The following is a 23,175-nucleotide window of genomic DNA, read 5'->3' as shown; positions in this document are numbered from 1 at the left end:
GCACAGAAAGGCCCTCGCCAGCCACGGGGCTCGAACCTGGACCTTCTTGCTGTGAGGCGGCAGCGCTAACCACTACACCACTGTGCTGCCAGTGGAACAGAAATTATTATTATTTTTTAAATCTGTGAAATGCTTTTGCTGCTCCTCTAGGCCATCACCCCTCTGCTCCAAATGTCTCTCTTCATAAGCCACCCAGTGCACCACCTTACTCTGAGATGAAGTCAGACCATACTCACTCCTAGAGACAAACTGCAGTGGACAAAAAAACACACTGATGAATGAGATGAATCAGAGTGAAAGCACCAGTGATTCGGAAAGTGAAAAGATAAATCACCCAAGACAATTAATTTCCCTGAGGGAACCCTCCCAAAGGGATCAATAAAGTTTTATCTAATCTAAAGACAAGAACAAGAGCTGGAATATTGATTCATCAACATCAGGTACATGCTCCTGTTGCAATTGACAAGTGGAGTAAAACCCTGAGACATCCTAGAGAAGACGGGATGTTTTCTCAGGAGGACTGAGAAAAGACCTCAACAGAGCTCAAAATCTCCAAACACTCTGGATGTGAATACCTTCATGCAGGTCATGAAACAACTGTCTCAGCTGATAGGTGTATTACAGAATATATCACCAAGAAACACAGGGGATTTTTAGAGGCCCCTTCCCTCAGGCCCCTGCTAGTGATAATTCAACATCAATCAGATGGCCTATATGTGTGCACCAATATGAATAGACAAAAAGAACTTGATGTTTTTGTGTACCACCGCAGAACTCACATGTATTCCAACAACGTACACAAAGAAATTTGGAATCTCACTGACAACAAGAACAAAACAAGCTGTTGGAGCAAAAGCAGAAAATATCCTTTTACAAGAGTGTGCCAGTTAGTTTGTCCTTTGAGCCAAAGTCTATTGACACTCCAGTTTGGGTGGGCAGTGTTACAGACCCACTTTTAGGCCTGGATGTTTTGTTACAGCTTGAAGGAATCCTTAACTTCACACAGTACACACCTGGACCCGATTACCTCAAGGTCTTCACAACAGCCCTACAGTGTATCACATGGCACTCTGCCATCATCTCAGAGAAGCTCTAGAAACATAATCTGTCATCATTAATTATGTAGACAATGTATATTTTGCATCCGACAAAAAGAACAACACGAAAAAGACATGCTGATGATTCTGGACTTCTTAGCAAAAAAAAAAAAAGGCCACAAGGCCAGCTTGTCAAAAGCTCAACTTTGTCAACAAAAGGTGATCTACCTGGGACAGAAAATCTCATAAGAGAAACAAGAGATGACTATTGACCGAACAGCAGTCATGAGTTATGATCATTTCTGGGACTCTGCAGTTTTAACAGAGCATGGGTTGATTCATACACAATCATGGCTCAACTGTTGAATGACATGTTAAAAGGAAAAAAGACTCCATGATAATGGTCCTGACCCAGGAACACAGAGGCATGAGCAGACCAGTGTAGGGGGGCTGCCATGCTGTAGCCATAGTACCCACAATTCCCTGCTTTACTTTATGGCCCATCTTCTCCCCTTCCACTGTTACAGCATTGAGCACAACAATCACTGTACTCGATGCCATGTTCTATCTCTGCCCACTCTTCTGACTCCCTGTAATGGTATTGGATACAGAGATGATACCGGATACCAAATACAGTGACATCACGACTGTGCTTTAAAACCCATGGCGAAATCGAAATTCTTTCTCTCTGGCGGTGGATCCCCACGCATGAAAGAGACATCATTGCATCTGTCCTAAAGAGGAACATAGAACGAGCTATTGATACCGGACCTTTAGCCAAAGTTCAATGCATTTGATCTTTGCATAGTTGTAATAATAACTGAGCTGGTTAGTTACTGCAGCCCACGCAGTATTTTAAAGAGAAAAGGCAACCGGATCCCTTTTCCCTTTTGCAACATTGACGAACTACAAGCAAGATTCCTTCTAGATCATCGGACAACCGACGGGACACTGAAGATCTTCAGCTGATGAGCTGTAAAAGCAAAAGGAACAGAACTATTTTCTCCCTGGACCTGCAGTCCACGCTGTCTTTGGATAACAGACGGTGCACTTTCAGTCACCAAGCAAGAGCAATCTCAAATAAGGCTGGCGTCTGAGCAATTGTTAGTCTTAACTGTGGCTAGTTAATGCGAAGAGTGTTGTTTATTTTAATTCATTCATGGTTTAAACGTATGCATTTTGATTCACATGAAAGTTGGTCTTAGACTGCATATTGTTTGATTTGCTTTGTTTCATGTCTGTATTAAGTAGATTGTGGTATATTGAGCTTATGGGCTTACCGTAGTTTCTTGTGTGTTCATGTGATATGCGCATGCCTAGACAGATGCGCCAGAGAGCGCGAGCCATTACCAGCATGGCATGTTGTATCACTTATGCAAGTTATCAGTAAAGGTGTTAAATGCGTGCAACTGTCTCGTCATTGATACACCACATAATTGGCAACGAGGTAAAACAAAGTAGCCTAACTGTAGTGAGCAGTGAAGATGGCAAACTTTCCTAAACTGGACGAGTTCAATCCCGGAAATGAACAGTGGACAGCCTACGTCGAGCGAATAGAACTTTTTTTCGAAGCACACAATGTCGAGGACAAAAAACAGGTAGCTAATCTGCTAAGCTCTGTTGGTGCTTCTACATACAGACTGCTACGAAATTTAGTTCAGCCTCTGAAACCTAAAGACAAGACTTTTGATGAGATCATGGAAACTCTGTCAGATTACTATGAGCCTAAGCCACTGGTCATAGCTGAGCAATTCAGATTCCGACGATGTGTTCAGAAAAATGGTGCAATGGTAGCTCAATTTGCTGCTGAACTGAAACAGCTAGCTGCAAGATGTGATTTCGGGGATAGACTGGACAAGGCTCTGCGAGACGGCTTTGTCAGTGGAATTCATGATGAAGCGTGCCAACGCAAGTTACTTTCCACGAATGAGCTAACGTTTGCCAGAGCCCAGGAGATCGCTCTCAACATGGAAGCAGCCCACCGGGACACACAACAGCTAAGGCAAAGCGAGCCACCATCTACATCGTCTGTTCACAAGGTAACTGAAAAACAAAAGCCTTCTCAGTCAGCACAGACAGCGTGCTATAGATGCAAAGGGAAGTATCATAGCGCAAGTGACTGCTACTTTAAAAGCGCTAAATGTCATAAATGTGACAAAGTTGGCCATATCCAGAAAGCATGCAGAGGGGGGCAGCCTGCCATGAGGGAGAAGAAAGGGAAGCAAAATAAAAATCAGCAAAGAGTTGCAAGTTATGTGCAAGCAGAAAAAGAGGAGGAAGTGTTCTGTGTAAATGAAACAGACAAACAGGCATTCAAAGCGAACTTTGCCGTAAACCAGAGAAATGTTCGAATGGAAATTGACAGTGGAGCCGCAGTTAGCATAATATCTGAGGCAATGTACAAAGAGTCATTCGCGGATGTGCCGCTAGGGGGCAGCAATGTCACACTGAAGACCTACACTGGCCAGGCTATTCCAGTCAGAGGGCAGTTTGTGACAAAAGTTGCTTATGGAGATCAGACTGCTGACTTACTATTAATCGTAGTGAAAGGCAATGGACCTGCGCTCTGTGGTAGGAACTGGCTTGAAAGCATTAAGTTGGACTGGAAAACAATTAAAATGGTCAGTGAAAATGCAAAACAGCCCTCAGCACCCAAGTCAATTCCTGAGGTGCTAGAAAAATAGTCAAGTCTTCAAAGAGGAGTTGGGAACATTAAAGGAAATTAAAGCAACAATTTCTGTCAAACCTGATGCCACGCCCAAGTTCCACAAAAGCCGGCCCTTGCCGTTCGCAATGAAAGCAAGAGTCGAAGAGGAACTACAGCGACTGGAAAAAGAAAACATCATCAGTCCAGTGAAGCATAGTGAGTGGGCCACTCCTGTCGTTCCTGTGGTCAAGCAAGATGGCACGATTCGTTTCTGCGGTGACTACAAGGTGACAGTGAACCAGGCAACCAACACAGACATATACCCACTACTGTGCACTGAAGAAGTGCTGGCGACACTGAGTGGTGGAAAGTTGTTTTCAAAAATAGACCTAGCCTCAGCTTACCAACAAGTGGTCCTTGATGAAGAATCAAAAAAATATACAACAATCAACACTCGCAAGGGCTTGTTTGTGTATAATCGTCTTTGCTTTGGCATTAATTCTGCCGTCAGCATTTTCCAGAGAGTGATGGAGAGTCTGATGAAGGACCTGAACATGGTCGTTTACCTCGATGACCTGCTCATAATGGGAAGAGATGAGACAGAACATCTGAAGAACCTCGACAGAGACCCGCAACGCTTGCAAGAGAACGGACTCAGAGTGAAAAAGGCAAAGTGCGAGTTCGGAAAGACCCAAATCGAATACCTGGGCCATGTCCTGGATGAAAAGGGGGTGTACCCATCTGAAGACAAGGTGAGAGCAATGCACGATGCACCCACACCCACAAACGTCAAAGAGCTACGGGCTTTCCTAGGCCTAGTGAACTACTATGGCGTTTTGTGCCACAGCAAAGCACTGTGTTAGCGCCACTTTACAGACTGCTAAAAGAACAAGTCACATGGAAATGGAAGAAAGCCAAGCAAGACGCGTTCAACAAATGTAAAGAGCTCCTGACAAGTGACAAAGTGTTAGTACACTATGATCCGAGCCTGCCGTTGACCCTTGCCTGTGACGCTTCAGCTTATGGCATTGGAGTTGTAATCCAACACACAACACCAGATGGAGAAGAGCATCCAATAGCTTATGCTTCACGTACACTCTCTCCAGCAGAGAAGAAGTATTCACAAATTGAGAAAGAGGCCTTAAGCCTTGTGTATGGTGTTAAGAAGTTTCACCAATACCTCTGGGGACGTCAATTCAACCTGGTCACAGACCATAGGCCATTATTGACTTTGTTCGGAGAACACAAAGGGCTCCCCACAATGGCAGCAGCCCGGATCCAGAGGTGGGCCATCGTACTGTCAGCATACAACTACCACATTGTTTACCGTCAGTCAGAGAAGCATGGCAATGCTGATGGGTTGTCTCATGTGCCGCTGTCAGAGACCAAGGATGCGGGAACAGAGACAATCTCCGCCTACGTCGGCGCACTGATATGTGAACACCTAGAGGGCGTGCCGCTGACTGCGAAGCAGATTGCCAAGGTAACGAGAACTGACACAGAGCTGTCAAGGCTGCACAGATTCATCATGGAAGGGTGGCCAAAGGAAATTCCTGAAGAACTGAAAGTATACCACAAAAAGCGTGATGAACACTCTGTGGAGCAGGGGTGTGTGCTGTGGGGCACGAGAGTGATTGCACCAACTAAGCTCAGAGCTGCCGTGCTTAAAGAAATCCACAGTGGGCACCCTGGCATTGTGAAAATGAAGGCAATTGCATGGCAATATGTCTGGTGGCCACATATTGATATGGACATTGAGAAAGTGTGCAAAGGATGTGAAACGTGCCAGCTAGAGTAAAGCATGCCGCGCCACGTGCCACTGCTTCCCTGGGAATTTCCAGGAGATGTTTGGAAGAGGCTTCACATTGACTTTGCAGGGCCTTTCATGGGCCACATGTTCATGATTGTAGTTGATGCATTCTCAAAATGGCTGGAGGTTTACAAAATGACACAAATAACCTCCACTGCAACCATCACCAGACTAAAGAGACTGTTCGCATCATATGGAGTCCCTGAACAGATTGTCACAGACAATGCAACAACCTTTATGTCTGATGAGTTCCAGCAGTTCACGAGGAGAAATGGAATCCTCCACACGACTGGTGCCCCGAGGCACCCAGCCACAAATGGCCTAGCCGAGAGATACGTCTCAACATTCAAGGCTGGCATGAAAAAGCTGGCGAGAGAAGATTTGAGCATTGAAGACAAAGTCTCTCACTTCCTGCTACGGTATCGCACCACTCCCAACAGCACAACAGGCGAGACGCCTGCTGATGTGTTTTTGAAAAGACATGTCAGAACCAGACTGGACTTTTTGAAACCAAACATCCAAGAAACAGTGAGGAGAAAGCAGTATCTGCAGAAGGAAGGACATGACAGAAAGGTGTTGGACAGACAGTTCAACATCGAGGAGCAAGTCTACCTGCAAAACACTGCTGGCGAAACCCCAAGGTGGATCCCAGGAGTCATCACCCAGCAGTCAGAGCCTGTGTCATACAAGGTCCGCGGTGAAGCGACAGATCAAGAATACCGACACCATGGAGACCAGTTGAGACCTCGCCGTTCTGCGGGGCTTCCAGATCAGCAACCTGAGGAAGTAGCTGAGGAGACTGGGCCGATGGAGAGCAGTTTCAGAGCATCCCCAGCACCTGAACTGTCAGAGCCAGCTGAGCCACCTGATCCTGTAGCAGTGACCCTGAGGTGCTCCCAGCGTACCCCCAAAGTGCCTCAACGTTACCAGGACTGAGTGTGGTGATAAGAGACTGAGTGCTGATGTTTAGTAAAAGTTATAGTTAAAGCATTCAGTTTATTCAGTTAAGCATTCAGTTAACTTTATTAATCAGTATGGGTAATGTTGACATTTCTAATCTAAATGTGCATAGTAATGATATATTTTATGTTACAGTGTTTGGTTAGAATAATACATTAAGCTAACCTTAAAGTAAAGGGGGAGGTGATGTGGTATATTGAGCTTATGGGCTTACCGTAGTTTCTTGTGTGTTCATGTGGTATGTGCATGCCTAGACAGATGCGCCAGAGAGCGCGAGCCATTACCAGCATGGCATGTTGTATCAGTTATGCAAGTTATCAGTAAAGGTGTTAAATGCATGCAACCATCTCGTCATTGATACACCACATAGATCATGCATGCTCTCTCTCTCTCTCTCTCTCTCTCTCTCTCTCTCTCTTTAACTCCCTCCATTGCACCACACCCCTCAACATTGGGATTTCAGGAGTAGCTAAGGGTTGAGTAGAAGTTTGGGTTTAAGGCCTAACTGGGACTAGTTTTTAAGCTGCAGATCCTTTGTTACTGTCCCTCATGCACTCTTCTTGTTGCCCATCCCCCTTTAGGCGGTGCCTAGCACAAAGGCTCGTGCACTACATTCACATACTACACCTATCTCTCACCCATGCGCTGCGTGCACCGCCTCGTTCCCTCACTCCCCTCCTCCTTGTCATGCACCTGCACACGCTTTCCCTAGCTCCTCCTCATCTCACTAGTGCACAGCTGCACGCACACGCCTACACTCACACACACTCTCACTCACACAGACACACAAACACATGATTTTCCTCTCACATTTTAACATTCATTTGCCCCTACACTGTAACACAGTGGTCCCCAAATGGCAGCCCGCGGGCCAGATCCAGCCCGGGCACAGCAAATTTTTGGCCCACCATGTCACAGCTGAACAAAGGTAAACAGCGCCATCTATGGCCATGCATGATTAGCGATCTCCCCACTTCAGTGGGAGACATCTCCACTAGTCATCAAGAGTGAGTGAAATCTTATCTAAGCTTATGACAGTCATGACAACAGACCATGGCAAGTACAAAAAAAGTAAAGTCGATAGCAAAAATCGTCAGTTTAAACCTGACTGGACGGATCAGTTTTGTTTTATTTTACTTGAGCATCCAAATGCTAAGCCAACATGCCTGATATGCATGCAGACTGTAGCCGTCTGCAAGGCTGGCAATATCAAGAGGCACTTCACTACTATGCATGCCGCTAGTTTTAATTCGAATTATCCTGAAAACTCAGATAACTGCAGACAAAAAATAGCCAACATGCATTCCTCATTCAAGCACTCCGTTTTTACCATGGAGAAATCTACCACAGCACAACAAAGGGCTCGCGCAGCCTCTTTACATGTTTCCTGGAATCTTGGGAGAGCAAAGAAACCCTTCACTGATGCTGTATTGGTAAAACAGTGTGCAATTGATATGATTGAAGAGGTTTTATGTCACGACGAGAAAAACAAGCAAAATATTGTGGAGCTACTAAAGCAGGTGCCATTGTCGGCCAACACCACAACAAGAAGAGTGGAAGTTTTAGCCAAGGATTGTTCATCCAGACTAAACACTGATCTAATTAAAACAGAGGCCATGTCACTGGCAATAGACTCTTCTTGTGACTGAACCAATATGGAACAGCTATCTGTGTTCATCAGATTTTTTGATGGAAATACATTTCGGGAAGAGCTACTTTATTTGCTACCTCTACCTGGGCACACAACTGGGGAGATCCTATTTAATGAGCTGACACAGTTCTTTGCGAAGACTGGCTTGGATGTGAACAAATTCATCGCTGTCGTTACCGATGGAGCCCCATCTGTGGTGGGACATCGCAAGGGCTTGGTGAGCAGGCTTTCCGCAATTAACCCAGGGCTTTTGACATTTCATTGTATTATTCACCAATCAGTGCTGTGCACTAAACTTGACAAGGAAATGAATGAGATCATGGATTCGGTGACAAGGCTGGTTAATTTTGTTCGGGAGAATTCAAGTCTGCAACACCGCATTTTCAGAGCATTGTTGGAGGAAATGTCAGCGGAACACACAGACCTTCTGCTACATAATGAGGCTTAGCAAAGGCCATGTGTTGGAGCGGGTGTGCGACCTGCACAATGAGCTTGTGTCCTTTCTCTCCAGTCTGAAGAGCCAAAAAGCGCATGAATTCCAGGTGTTTTTAAGTGACAACAAGGTGATGGCATGTATGGATTTTTTGAGTGACATCATGTCTCATCTGAATCACATTAACCTTCAATTACAAGGCAAGAATCACACTGTTGCAGACATATATGAGGCTATCGAAGCATTCCAGGCAAAGCTGAGCCTTTTGGAGAGAGACATTCACGGGAGAAAGTTGCACTTTCCTCATTTGCGGCAGCACTGTGAGAAGAATGATATGCAGGAGAATCCAGCAATGACGCATTTTGTGACCAATTTGGCAGAAAACTTCAAGAAATGATTTGAAAACTGCCATAAACTGTCACGTGACATCCTTCTCTTTCTGAGACAGCCATTCTCTGTGTCACCTGATGGCCAGTGGACATCAGAGGCCAAAAAGCTGCTGCCTTCTGTAGATGAACCAACACTTCAGATGGAGGTCTTGGAAATGAAAAAATCTGATGTTCTTAAAGCACAACACAAGGAAACAGGGTTGACTGCATTTTGGATCAATGTTGACCAAGATCGATTCAAAAACACCAGATCAGTTGCCATACTCCTTCTAACAATATTCCCCTCCACATATATATGTGAATCCTCTTTTTCTGCAATGAACTGTCTAAAAAACCAAGCAAAAAACAAACTTTCGGATGCACACCTTGGCCAGTGTTTGAAGATTGCTACAACTGGATACACACCTGACTTCATACAACATCATACAACATACAACATCAACGAAACTGTCTTCATGTTAAAACTGTTAATGTTATAGTTATGCTGTCTGTTGTTGCCCAAATGAGGATGAGTTCCCTTTTGAGTCTGGTTCCTCTCGAGGTTTCTTCCTCATGTCGTCTGAGGGAGTTTTTCCTTGCCACCGTTGCCACAGGCTTGCTCATTGGGGATAGATTAGGGATAAAATTAGCTCATGTTTTAAGTCGTTCAAATTCTGTAAAGCTGCTTTGCGACAATGTTTATTGTTAAAAGCGCTATACAAATAAACTTGACTTGACTTGACTTCAGGAAGATGGCCTTGTCCAGTCACTGTCATTTCTCACACTGATTGGTGAGTGAATCAATTCACACATAGCTCACATAGAAATATTGATATCTTGTCTCATTATTTGACCGCCTCCTCCTTCCTCTCTCTCTCTCTCTCTCTCTCTCTCTCTCTTCAGTGACTAATGTGGCTGATACTGTTGGGTGGAGAGCAGTTTGAACACATTTGTTTTTAGTTTTTTTGCACTCTATCTCTCTCACTCTCTCTGGTTTAATTGTCCACAGTTTGCTTCTGCACAGTTTGCCTCTGCTCACACTTGGCACTTACATGTGTGGCAGCTGGTAATGTTTAAAGTGGGAGGAAGTTGCATTATACAAATTTGTACAATATTTTGCTATTAAGAGTAATAATAAATACTGTTATTTTTTTAACCCGCTATATACTATTTTTTTTTTTTTTTGGGGGGGGGGGGGGGGGTCGTGGATTTGTTGGCCCTCGGCCTCACTTGCTTTACATAATTTGGCCCTTGGGGAAAAATAATTGGGGACCACTGCTGTAACACTTGCATATAGCCCATTACTTCTGATCACCATTAGTGCCTTAGTTGTCATCATATTCACTGCTGATTTCTCATCCTGTTTACTGCTGGTTATTATTCTACTTACTACTGACTATTGCTTTATACACTACTGATTATTACTTGTATACATTGTATCACCATTTATATTGAATTATTCCTTGGCTGCTATTGTTGCTATATCTGATCAGTATTAGTTTGCTTATTCATGTCAGCTATTTCAATAAATGGTACCTGTGGAGTAAACTGTGTCCTGTCTATTACTACAACATTCACTGAGTGCCAACCTCTGCCAAACAAGTATTCTAATTGCCTTCACCCAATGGGTTGTTATATGAATGTTATAGATCTAGAGTAAACATATTACATTAGAGCTACAATACTCACTAAAACTATAGCAGCATCACCACCAAGTTATTCCATTGATTTTAATAGTTTAACTATAAACTATTAGACACTTGAATTAATGAGTAATGAATTTATGAGACTGATCCCTTTTTACATGAGACTGATTCGATAAGCCTGTTGTACCTACACCAATCTCATATTATTCAGTGAAAATTGATGAAGTGTCACAGGGATGAGGCTGTGTCTGAGAGTGATTCAAGCCACATATCTGGCCAAAAAAATCAGAAAATCATCTGATTTGGTCTAAGGATAAGGACGACTGTGGAAACCTTCAAATGGACCCAGTGACATTCACAGGCCAAGTTCTTCCTTACAGCAATATCCACTCAGTAAACCAGCAATTGATGGAGTCCTTCCTGTAATTCAACTATTGGAAAACACAGGTTTCTTGACTGCTGGAACTCCAATAAAGAATGGACAGTCAGTCCAAGAACAATTAGCTGTATTGCAGCTGCTGAAAGAAGTGTTCATCAAAGTCAAAACACACATGAAGCAAAACACAGAAGAAGCAAAAGGAAATGAGCAAGCAGACAGGGCTGCAAAATTAGCCTCTAAGGAAGGGGCTAACAAAGCAGCACACTATCAAATTGAAATAGCAACTCTGAAGATTCTACAAGCACATACAACCCCAATTCCAAAAAAGTTGGGATACTGCGTAAACTGGAAACAAAAAGAGAATGTGATAATTTGCAAATCATGGAAACCATATATTTCACTGAAAATAGTACAAAGACAACATATCAAATGTTGAAAGTGAGATTTTTTTTGAAAAATATATACTCATTTTAAATTTGATGACAGCAACACATTTCAAAAAAGTTGGGATGTTTGCAAAAAAGTTGGCATGTTTACCACTGTGTTGCATCACCTCTACTGTTAACAACACTCTGTAAACGTTTGGGAACTGAAGAGACCAATTGCTGTAGTTTTGAAAGAGAAATGTTGTCCTATTTTTGCCTGTCATACAGTTTCAGTTGCTCAACAGTTCGGGGTCTCCTTTGTTGTATTTTGTGCTTCATAATGCTCCAAATGTTTGAAATGGGAGACAGGTCTGGACTGCAAGCAAGCCAGTTTAGCATCTGGACTCTTTTGCTATAGAACCATGCACTGTTAATAGGTGCAGAAAGCATTTGTCATTGTCTTGTTGAAAGAAGGAAGGCCTTCCCTGAAAAAGATTTTGTCTGGGTGGAAGCATATTGCTCTGAAACATGTATATATCATTCAGCATAAATAATGCTTTCCTAGATGTACAAGCTACCCATGTCATATGCACTAATGCACCCTCATACCATCACAGATGCTGGACTTTAAACTGTGCATTGATAACAAGCCATATGGTCCCTCTCCTCTTTAGCCTGGAGGATGTGGTGTCCATGATTTCTAAAAAAAAAAATAAAATAAAATAAAATAAAAAAATCTAATTTTGATTCGTCAGACCTTGGGATAATTGTCCACTTTGCCTCAGTCCATTGTAAAAGAGCTCAGGCCCAAATAAGGGGTTGGTGTTTCTGGATATTGTTTATATATGGTTTTAACTTGCATTTGTGGATGCAGTAATAAACTGTTTTCACTGATGATGGTTTTCTGAAATGGTCCTGAGCCCATACAGTGATTTCCACTACAGACACATGTCTGCTTTTAATGCAGTGTCACCTGAGGGCCTGAAGATCAGAGGCATCCAATGTTAGTTTTCAGCCTTGTCTTTTGCATACCGAGATTTCTCCACATTCTCTGAATCTTTTAAAGAGCTAGTCTTATGAAAATGACATCACCCCTGGTAATTATACCTTATAAAACTAGACATGTAAAATAGTTTACTGTCTAAATTGCATTTTAATATAAGACTGGGAACATGTTCTATTTAGCCAGTAAAGTTTGGCTATTTGAGTCCACCATTACACAAATACTCCTGGTAAGTTATTCTTAATTCAAAGGAAGTGACATCATATGTGCAACACTTGAAAGTTCGCTGCATTTCTGGCTTCATCTGCTTTGCAAAGTGAAGCACATTTTTATTATTATTTTTATTCCCAAACAAAATTAAAACCAAAGCATGCCTCCTAAGAGGTGTGTTGTTCAACACTGTTCAAGTGTAGCTGATAAAAAAGCTGAATTTTGATCCATTATAGCCTAAAGTCAGCAGGACACTTACAGAATGAATGGGTTCAATTTGTACAGACAGGACAGTTTGCTGTCTGATCCATACATTTTGAAAAAAAATAATTTGTGATGCAAATTCATATAAAAGGATTTGAGCGACATCTGGCATGTGGAGCAGTGCCTACTATCTGGAAACAAAAGTCGGAAGCACCATTCCAAAGAGCTCACTGCACAGTAAGTGTCAAGCATGTGTTAGGCACTTTCACTTTCAGTGCTGGAGCCAGCAGAAGTGGGTGACGCATTGCGCCATATGCATTGTGTGCCGCGAGCATGCAGCAGTCAGGAATTTGTTAGGCTTAACCTTCAAAACTAAGTTGCTCATAAAACTAAAAACTTTTCTCTGGTTCTAACAGCACCAATTAGGACCATGTAGACCCTTTCTATTTTGTGCTACAACATTAGGTAGAGGTGTGTGTGTGGGGGGGGGGGGGGGGGGGGGGTCACCATGCAACTTCCATTATTGATTTTTACTAAACTCACTGTATCTCTGCAACCGAAAAAGATTTTTACAACTCCACTCTCTCATTCAAGTACTTTTGCAACTCTCACTCCAGACTCAGATAAGAAAGCTCTGTGGTCCAAAATTAAAAGTCTACAACAGAAAGTGAAAGAAAAGGAAACACAAATACAAGTCAATCAGAGCAACTGGGTGAATACATTTAAAACTATGGTTGACTCACCAATAACTGTTTCAGCAGGTACATATACCGGTTTTATTTCTTTATTTGTGCTTTTTTATTTCCTTTCCTTAATCTGACTTCAAATCCATTGCATTTCTAAGAATGTAATGGATCTGGTGTGCCTAAAGGCCTGGTCCCACAATACCAATAACTATAAATATAACTATAACTACAACTATAACAATAACTATAAATAAATCAATCCCCTGCAGTTTATGTGGTTGGTGGTCACACAAGACCGATAGCAATACCTATAGCCCAGGCCTGGGTTTATCGGTATTGGTGAGATTGCTTCTGGACTGATTTTTCCAGACCTGAACCTGAGCCAATAAAACATCTGACCAATCAGGTAATTGTTTACATGTGATGTTGTCTGAGCATGTGCTATTTTTCCCAAACATCTTTTTACATCCTTGCTGCATCAATTGAGGAGGAGCCAATTATAGAAGTGTCAAAGAATTCCATGCTTTATGACAAAAAGCACAAGCTGTACAAAGACACGGCCAGAAAGGAAGATGTATGGAAGATCATTGTCAGTAGAGTGGGTATGACTGTGTGGCAGTGGAGGTGTGGCCGAGCGTTGGTCTCTGAATGGAAGGCGGAGTCGAGGAAGGTGAGTGGTCGTATCGCTACACCTGTTATCAATTAACATGTGTTTGTGTCTCTTACAGTGATGGCACCCTATAAAAGGAGTGAGAGGAATAGAGGAGGGGAGATAGGAGGACCAGAACATGATAGTCGTCTGAGTGTGTGTGTATGAGTGTCCCCAACAAACAAAGTTGTGCTGAAAAGCAAAATAAAGAAAACTCACAAGCAAATAACAGCCTGCCATATTTCTGTGCTCCACCCACATCTGGGCTGTTTCTACAGTGGTGCCAAAACCCGGAAGTGCAGAAGGGAACAGCCCCATGGAGTCCTCGCCATTTAAAGATCTTATCCAGGCCCTCCCCACAGCAGAGCAGAACCAGCATCAAGTGCTGATTGCCCTCCAGAAAGAGCAGGAACAATGGTTTGAAGCCTTGGTGCTGGCCCAACAAGAAGACCGCCAGGCATTCCGGCACCTGCTCGCGTCAGCGGGGTCCATGACCACCACCGGAGAGGACCCTCCCCACCTCACCCTAACAAAGATGGGCCCACATGATGATCCAGAAGACTTCCTCATGCTCTTTGAGCAAGCAGTGATAGCGTGGGGTTGGCCAGTCGAATAGCACGCAGTGCGCCTCCTCCCCTTGCTGACGGGCGAGGTGCAGCTTGCCGCACTGCAGCTCCCTGCCGACAGCCGGCTTGTGTATGCGGACCTCTGAAGAGCCATCCTCCAGTGTGTCGGCTGCTCCCCAGAGCAACAGCGGCAGTGCTTCCGCTCACTGCGCTTGGAGGAGGTCGGCTAACCATTTGCATTCGGGCAACAACTCCGGGACGCCTGCCAGCACTGGCTGAGAGTAGACGATTGCGATGCCAAGGGAATTATTGACGTGGTGACACTGGAACAGTTCATTGTGCAACTTCCGGAAGGAATGGCGGAGTGGGTACAGTGTCATCACCCGACGTCACTGGATCAAGCTATTGAGCTGGCAGAGGACCACATGGCAGCAGTTCCAATGGCAGGAAGATGTGCTTCTCCTTCTCCTCTTTCCGCTCTCTCTCCCTCTCCCTCTGCTTCCTGTCCTTGCCCCATTCCCCCACAGTGGAGGTGGGGGCTGGCTTCCCCCAGCCGGCCCAGCGCACCCATGGTGTCCTCCCGTTTTCCCCTTCCGTGTCTGTGTCTTCTCCCCCCCCCCCCCAGGTGAGTGATGTCCGTAACACCGGTGCAGAGGGAGAGCCTGGGCCGGTGTGCTGGTGCTGTGGGGAGCCGGGACATCTCCAAAATCAGTGCTCCGCAATGGAGGTGGGCGCAGTGGTCCGGGTCCCAGAGGTGCCAGAAACCGCCCTCAATTGGGTCAGAGCATATTGTATACCGGTAAGTGTCCAAGGGGATACATACCAGGCTTTGGTGGATTCCGGCTGTAACCAGACCTCAATCCACCAAAGCCTGGTGCAAGGTGAGGCACTGGGGAGAGCATGAGTGGTGAAGGTGTTGTGTGTACATGAGAATGTTCACAACTACCCTTTAGTGTCTGTCCACATTCTATTTCGGGGAGAAAAGCATAGTGTAAAGGCAGCGGTTAACCCTCGTCTCACCCACTCACTGATTTTGGGGACTGATTGGCCAGGATTTAAGGAGTTAATGGCACACATAGTGGAGACCTGTGACAACTCCACGTCTCTGCTGAATCAGTTGAATGACTTCTTCGCTCGCTTTGAGGTAGACAACGGCACCATGGCACAGAAGACCCCACCACCTCCCAGCGACCAGGTGTTGACGCTGTCCCCAGACAGCGTGAGGAGAGCTCTCAGGATGACAAATGCATGAAAAGCCCTGGGTCCTGACAACATTCCTGGTCATGTCCTGAGAGACTGTGCTGAGGAGCTCACAGATGTCTTTACAGACATCTTCAACATCTCGTTGGGCCAGGCTGTTGTCCCCACGTGCCTCAAAACCACCACCATCATCCCGGTCCCAAAGAAGCCGTCTCCCTCCTGCTTCAATGATTACCGCCCTGTCGCACTCACTCCCATCCTCATGAAGTGCTTCGAGCGGCTAGTCATGAGGCATATCAAGTCTGCCCTCCCCCCTGCCCTGGATCCTTTCCAGTTTGCATATCAGTCCAACCGTTCGACCGATGATGCCATCTCCACTGCCCTCCACTCAGCCCTCACCCACCTGGAGACAAAAGACTCGTATGTCAGAATGCTGTTCATAGACTTTAGCTCAGCATTCAACACAATCATTCCTCAGCAGCTCATTCACAAACTGGACCAGCTGGGACTCAACACCTCCCTGTGCAACTGGCTGCTGGACTTCCTGACGGGGAGACCACAGACTGTACGGGTCGGCAGCAACTCCTCCAGCACCATCACACTGAAAACGGGGGCCCCCCAAAGATGTGTGCTAAGCCCCCTCCTCTTCACTCTGCTGACCCACAACTGCACACCAACATCCAGCTCAAATCTCTTCATTAAGTTTGCGGATGACACGACTGTGGTGGGTCTCATCAACAATGGCGATGAGACAATCTACAGGAGTGAGGTGAGCCACTTGGCCATGTGGTGCAAGGACAACAATCTCCGTCTGAACGTGGAGAAGACGAAGGAGATTGTTGTGGACTTCAGGAGAGAGCACACCCAGCATGCTCCACTATCTATCGATGGTGTTGCAGTGGAGAGGGTGAGCAGCACCAAGTTTCTGGGTGTGCACATCTCTGAAGACCTGTCCTGGAGCAACAACACCGCATCACTGGCCAAAAAACCCAACAGCATCTGTACTTCCTCTGCAAACTGAGGAGAGCAAGAGCCCCGGCCCCCATCATGCACACTTTCTACAGAGGCACCATCGAGAACATCCTGACCAGCTGCATCACTGTGTGGTACGGCGCCGGCACCATGTCCTGCTGCAAGTCTCTGCAGCGCATCATGAGAGCAGCTGAGAGGATCATTGGTGTCTCTCTCCCTTCTCTAATGGATATTTATAACTCCCGCCTCACCCGCAAAGCCATCAGGATTGCAGGTGACCCCACCCACCCATCTCACAGCCTCTTCAGCCTGCTGCTGTCAGGGAGGAGACTGCAGAGTCTCCGGGCCAAAACCAGCAGGCTCAAGAACAGTTTCTTTCACCAGGCAGTCAGGAGGCTCAACTCCCTCCCTGTTCTGCCCCTCCTCCCCCCTCTGCCCCCTGCCACAGATTCTGCTCGCACACCCCCCTTCAGCATTTGACATGTCATCCTCACAGTTCCCCCCCCAACACACACACACACACACACACACACACAAACATACATCTCATCGTTCATTAACACACTGAACTCAGGGACCGCACATCTCACTTTACCTCGCTCATTTGCACTATTCCGCACTACCTCATCTTAACAGCTGCTAGTTTGTTTATACTGCCTATTTCATGTTTCATGTTTACCTGCTATACCTCAAGTGCCCTTGACTGTTTGGTTATTTGAACCAATTTATGTGTGTGTGTGTGTGTGTGTGTGTGTGTGTGTGTGTGTGTGTGTATATGAGTGTTTAGTCTACGTCTAGTTCATATCTAGAGTGTTTATACTGTTTATATTGTCTGTTTGAGTGTTTAGTCTGTGTGTAGTTCTTATCTAGTGTTTACACTGTTTATGGAGCGCAGGTGGCCAAGTGGTTAGAGCGCTTGACCGCTAAGCGAATGGTCCCTGGTTCGAGCCTTGGCTCGAGGGGGATCTGGGGCTTGCTCCCTGTCCACCCAGCAGTGAATGGGGACCTGGTGGAAACACTGGGGAAGTTAAAGGTGGCGAGGAAAGGAACTGGCCACCCTACCTCACTATGCCGATGGCCCAGGACAAGTGCGCTCTCTAACAGGCACTCCCCCAATGTACGAATCGTATATGGGACTCCCCTTTGCTTTACACTGTTTATATTGTCTGAGTGTTTAGTCTATGTTTCGTTCTTATCTAGTGTTTATACTGTTTATTTATACTGTTTATATTGTTTGAGTGTTTAGTCTATGTCTAGTTCCTATCTAGAATGTTTATACTGTTTATATTGTTTGGTGTTTTTCAATTATTCTATTTTTATTTTTGCATTGCCTGTTTGCACCGTGGGTCAGAGAGGACTGATATTTCATCTGTGCTGTATGTCGAGCATGTATAGCATATTTGACAATGAAGTTGACTTGACTTGACTTGACTTGAGTGGGTCCTGCAGTAATCCATCTGGGGAAGACCCCGGACTAGCATTGGCGGGAGAAGCTGTCACAGAGCCGTCTACGTCAGCACCACGTCAGGGCGATACACGGAGTGAGGAGCACCCCGCCCCTCCTCCCTCTCTCAGGGATTCCCTTGCGGATTTCCTGTTAGAGCAGTCGCAAGACGGGACTCTGCAGCATGCATTTGAACAAGTGAGAGTAATCGATGGTCAAATTCTCCAGCCAAATGCGATGCCGGCCTTCCCCTACTTTTCTATTATTAAGGATAGGTTATACCGAGTTACACAGGACACCCAATGCCTCGCCATCAAGTGGGCGGTCCTCACCCTCCGCTACTACCTGCTGGGGCGCCCTTTCTCCCTCTGTTCGGACCACGTGCCCCTGCAGTGGCTCCATTGCATGAAGGATGCCAACGCGTGGATCACCTGTTGGTATCTGCCACTCCAGCCGTTTAAGTTTGAGGTGGTCCACAGGCCGGGGGTGCAGATGGTCATGGCGGATTTCCTCTCCCGTTGGGGGGGGGGGGGGAGTCAGCTACAGGCCGGACAGCTCCCCGGCCTGAGTCGGGCGGTAGGGGTATGTGGCAGCGGGGGCGTGGCCAAGCGTCGGTTTGTGAATGGAGGGTGGAGTCAGGGAAGGTAAGTGGTGGAATCACTGCACCTGATGGGAATTAACCTGTGTTTGTGTGTCTTCCCCAGTGACCGTGCCCTATTAAGAGGAGAGGGAGAGCAGAGGAAGAAGTCTCTCTCCCGACCAGAAATGTGTGTGTGAGAGAGTGAGTGTGCACTGGTGGTGCAGTTGGCTGAAAAGCTATTAAAAATAAAAGAGTTTTGAGAACTCAGTTCTGGCCTGCCATGCTTTTGTGCTCCACCCACCTGGTCAGATACAACAAACACCAATCCTGTTTTAATGAGAGTCAACCTACAATCAATGAAGTCAAATCAGTCTTAGTTGAGCAAGTCACTAACGGCACTTCTTACTTTCACCATAAATTTTATTTATATGACTTTGGTCTATAGCTGTCAAAGGCCTCGGCTTTAGAACCAGTTATCGCTGTGACATCACGCAATCAGGGCTGGCTGGCTCAGCGGGGCAGCTCGAATGACAACTTTGCAGTCAATTTTAACTCTCAAAAATATATATATTTTTATTCCCATTTATGCAGCATACAAGAGTCAAGGATGGAGATATTATCCACTCAGAAATTTATTTAAAAATAAAGGTTCTGCACGGGGCGGCACGGTGGTGTAGTGGTTAGCGCTGTCGCCTCACAGCAAGAAGGTCCGGGTTCGAGCCCCGTGGCCGGCAAGGGCCTTTCTGTGTGGAGTTTACATGTTCTCCCCGTGTCCGCGTGGGTTTCCTCTGGGTGCTCCGGTTTCCCCCACAGTCCAAAGACATGCAGGTTAGGTTAACTGGTGACTCTAAATTGACCGTAGGTGTGAATGTGAGTGTGAATGGTTGTCTGTGTCTATGTGTCAGCCCTGTGATGACCTGGTGACTTGTCCAGGGTGTACCCCACCTTTCGCCTGTAGTCAGCTGGGATAGGCTCCAGCTTGCCTGCGACCCTGTAGAAGGATAAAGCGGCTAGAGATGATGAGATGAGGTTCTGCGCATCTCCTTTAAGGACCTTACTCTTCCCTCTCTGGATGTTCAATCCCAATCTGGCTGAATTGTCTGTAACATTGCTGTTTTTTTTCCTGCATCTGCTGTTGGATGTGGGAGAGAAGGATCAGGTCATCAGCAAAGTCATGATGATCAAGCTATGTCCAGAGTGACCACTGGATGCTGTTTCGCTTCTGTGCTGTGGAATTTTTCATCACCCAATCTCTTGCCAGCAGGAACAAGAATGATGACAGCAAACATCCCTGCCTCACTCCTGTTTGGACTTGAAAGGCTTCGGTGAGTTGATATCTATTAACCACCCTGCAGGTCAACCCCTTGTATGAGTTCTTGATGATGCTAGTGATCTTCTCTGGGAGCCCATAGTGTCTCAACAGCTTCCATGGTGTCTCTCTGTCCATGCTGTCTAACACTTTCTCATAGTCAATGAATTTGATGTAGAAAGGTGCATTCCACTCTAGCGGCTGTTCTCAGATGTTTCGCAGTGTTGCAATCTGGTCAGTGCAAGACCTGTCCTTGCAGAAGCCAGCTTGCTGATCTTGGAGTTGGGGGTCCAAGATGTCCTTCATCCTGTTCAGGATGATTCTGCTGAATACTTTCCCTGAGATGGACAGTCGGGTAATCCCTCTGTATTTTGCACAGTTGCTGAGGTCCCCTTTCTTTGGGAGCTTGATGAAGTACCCCTCTTTCCATTCTGATGGCACCTGTTCCTCTTACCAAATCTTCTTGAAGAGGGTCTGGAGCATCTCAACCATAGTCTCCATGTCAGCTTTAAGTGCTTCAGCTGGAATACTGTCAGGTCCAGTTGCCTTGCTGTTCCTCAGCTGCTTGATTGCTTTTTGGATCTCCTCTTTCATGGAGTTGCTGCAGTTGGCAAGTCGCTATCAGCTGGCTGGATGTCTGGTGGGTCTTAGGGGGTTGGTCTATTTAGCAACTCCTGGAAGTGTTCCATCCATCTGTTTTTCTGTCCTTCCACTCCAGGGATGGCCCTTCCATTTTTGTTTTTTCCAGGCCTCTCCAGTTTGCTGAACTTTCTGGACAACTTCTTGGTGGTGGTGTACAGGTCCCTCATATTCCAATGTAGCACTGCCTCTTCTGCCTCTGCTGTGAACATTTCTATATCGTTACTCTTATTGGCCTTGATGATCTTTTTCATGCTTCTGTTAACATTTGCATATGCCTCCTGGGCATTGACTTTCTCTGCCCTTGTGTGGCCATTGTTGAGTGCTGTCTTCTTCTCCTTCCTCTCTGCTATCTTCTTCAGAGTCTCTGTTGATATCGACTCCTTATGGTTGTGCTTCTTGTGTCCCAATATTTCCTAGCAAGTTGTTGCCACTGCCTCTTTCATTTCCTTCCACTGATCATCAGTGTTCTCTTCTAGTAGCTCTTGAAAACTGTTCTTGAGAGTGAGCATATATTCTTCCAGCTTGGTTGCATTTTTCAGGAGTGCAGTGTTAAACCTCTGGTGTTGGCTTGTCTCCCCTGTCCAGTTCCTTTTCAACTTGAGCTTCAGCCAAGCCACCAGGAGATGATGGTCTAAAGCAACATTGGCTCCTCTCGTGACATGCACATCCTGATGCAATCTTCGGAACTTCTTTGAAATATACATGTGGTCTGTCTGGTTCTCACATATTTTTGGATATCATAGGAAATGCCATGTGTGGTGCAAACCCAACACCCTGAGAACACCATTCCTACAGTGAAGCATGGTGGTGGCAGCATCATGCTGTGGGGATATTTTTCATCTGCAGGGACAGGAAAGCTGGTCAGGATTGAAGGAAAGATGGATGGCACTAAATACAGGACAATTCAGGAGGAAAACCTGTTTGAGTCAGCCAGAGGTTTCAGACTGGGATAAAGGTTCATGTTCCAGCAGGAAAGTGACCCTAAATATACTGCTAAAGCTACACTTGAGAGGTTTAAAGGGAAACATTTAAATATCTTGGAATGGCCTAATCAAAGCCCAGACCTCAATCCAATTGAGAATCTGTGGCATAACTAGAAGATTGTTGTACACCAATGCAAGCCATCTAACTTGAAGGAGTTGGAGCAGTTCTGCCTTGAGGAATGGGCAAAAATCCCAGTGGCTATTTGTGCTAAACTAATAGACACATATCTCAAGAGACTTGCAGCTGTAATTGCAGCAAAAGGTGGCTCTACAAAGTATTGACTTGGGGGAGGGGGTACCTTTGCACACGCCAAATGTCTGTTTTTTCATCTGAATTATTGTTTGTGTTACAAAAATAAATAAATTAATTAATTTTAAAAAAACAATTTGCACCTTTAAAGAGGTAAGCAAGTTGTGTAAATCAAATGGTGCTAACCCCCAAAAATCCAATTTAATTCCATCTTGTCATGCAACAAAACAGGACAAACACTAAAGGGGGTAAAATACCTTTGCAAGACACTGTATATAATCTCTCCAGCATGTTCTGGATCTCCCCTGAGGTCTTCTCCCAGTTGGACCTACCCTGAAAATCTCCAAAGGAAGGTGCCCAGGACGCATCCTAATCAGATACCCAAACCACCTCAGCTGACTCCTTTTGACATAAAGGAGCAGCAGCTCTATTCTGAAATCCCTCAAGATGTCTGAGCTCCTCACCCTATCTCTAAGGGTGAGCCCAGCCACCCAATGGAGAAAGCTCATTTCAGCCTCTTGTATCCGCAATCTCATCCTTTTGGTCACTACCCAAAGCTCATGACCATAGGTGAGGGTTGGAACACAGATTGCCCGGTAAATCGAAAGCTTTGCCTTATGGCTCAGCTCCCTCTTCACCATGATCGTCTGGTACAATGCCCACATTACTGCTGATGCTGCCCCAATCCACCTGTCCATCTCATGCTCCTTCACTTGGGGCAGCAACTCACTCCCAACCTGGAGGGAGCACTCCACCATTTTCTGGCAGAGAACAATGGCCTCAGACTTGGAGGTGTTGACGCTCATCCCAGTCACTTCATTCTCAGCTGCAAACTGTCCCAGTGTGTGCTGAAGGTTATGCTCTGAAGAAGCCAACAGAACCACATCATCTGCAAAAAGCAGAGATGCAATTCTGAGGTTCCCAAACTGGTCACCCTCCTCACCCCAGCTATGCCTTGAGATCCCATCCATGAATATCACAAACAAAATCAGTGAAAAGGGGCAGCCTTGGCGGAGTCCAACACCCACCAGAAACGTGTTTGATTTTGTGCTAAGAATATGGACACAACTCACACTTTGGTTGTACAAGGACCAGAGGGCTTGTAGCAATGACCCTGATACCCCATACTCCCACAGTGCCCCCCACAGGAGCCCCTGGGGACATGATCATAAGCCTTTTCC

The sequence above is a fragment of the Neoarius graeffei genome, chromosome 4 (assembly GCF_027579695.1).
Source record: "Neoarius graeffei isolate fNeoGra1 chromosome 4, fNeoGra1.pri, whole genome shotgun sequence".
In the NCBI taxonomy this organism is placed as follows: Eukaryota; Metazoa; Chordata; class Actinopteri; order Siluriformes; family Ariidae; genus Neoarius; species Neoarius graeffei.
Note: the sequence above shows the minus strand (reverse complement) of the source record.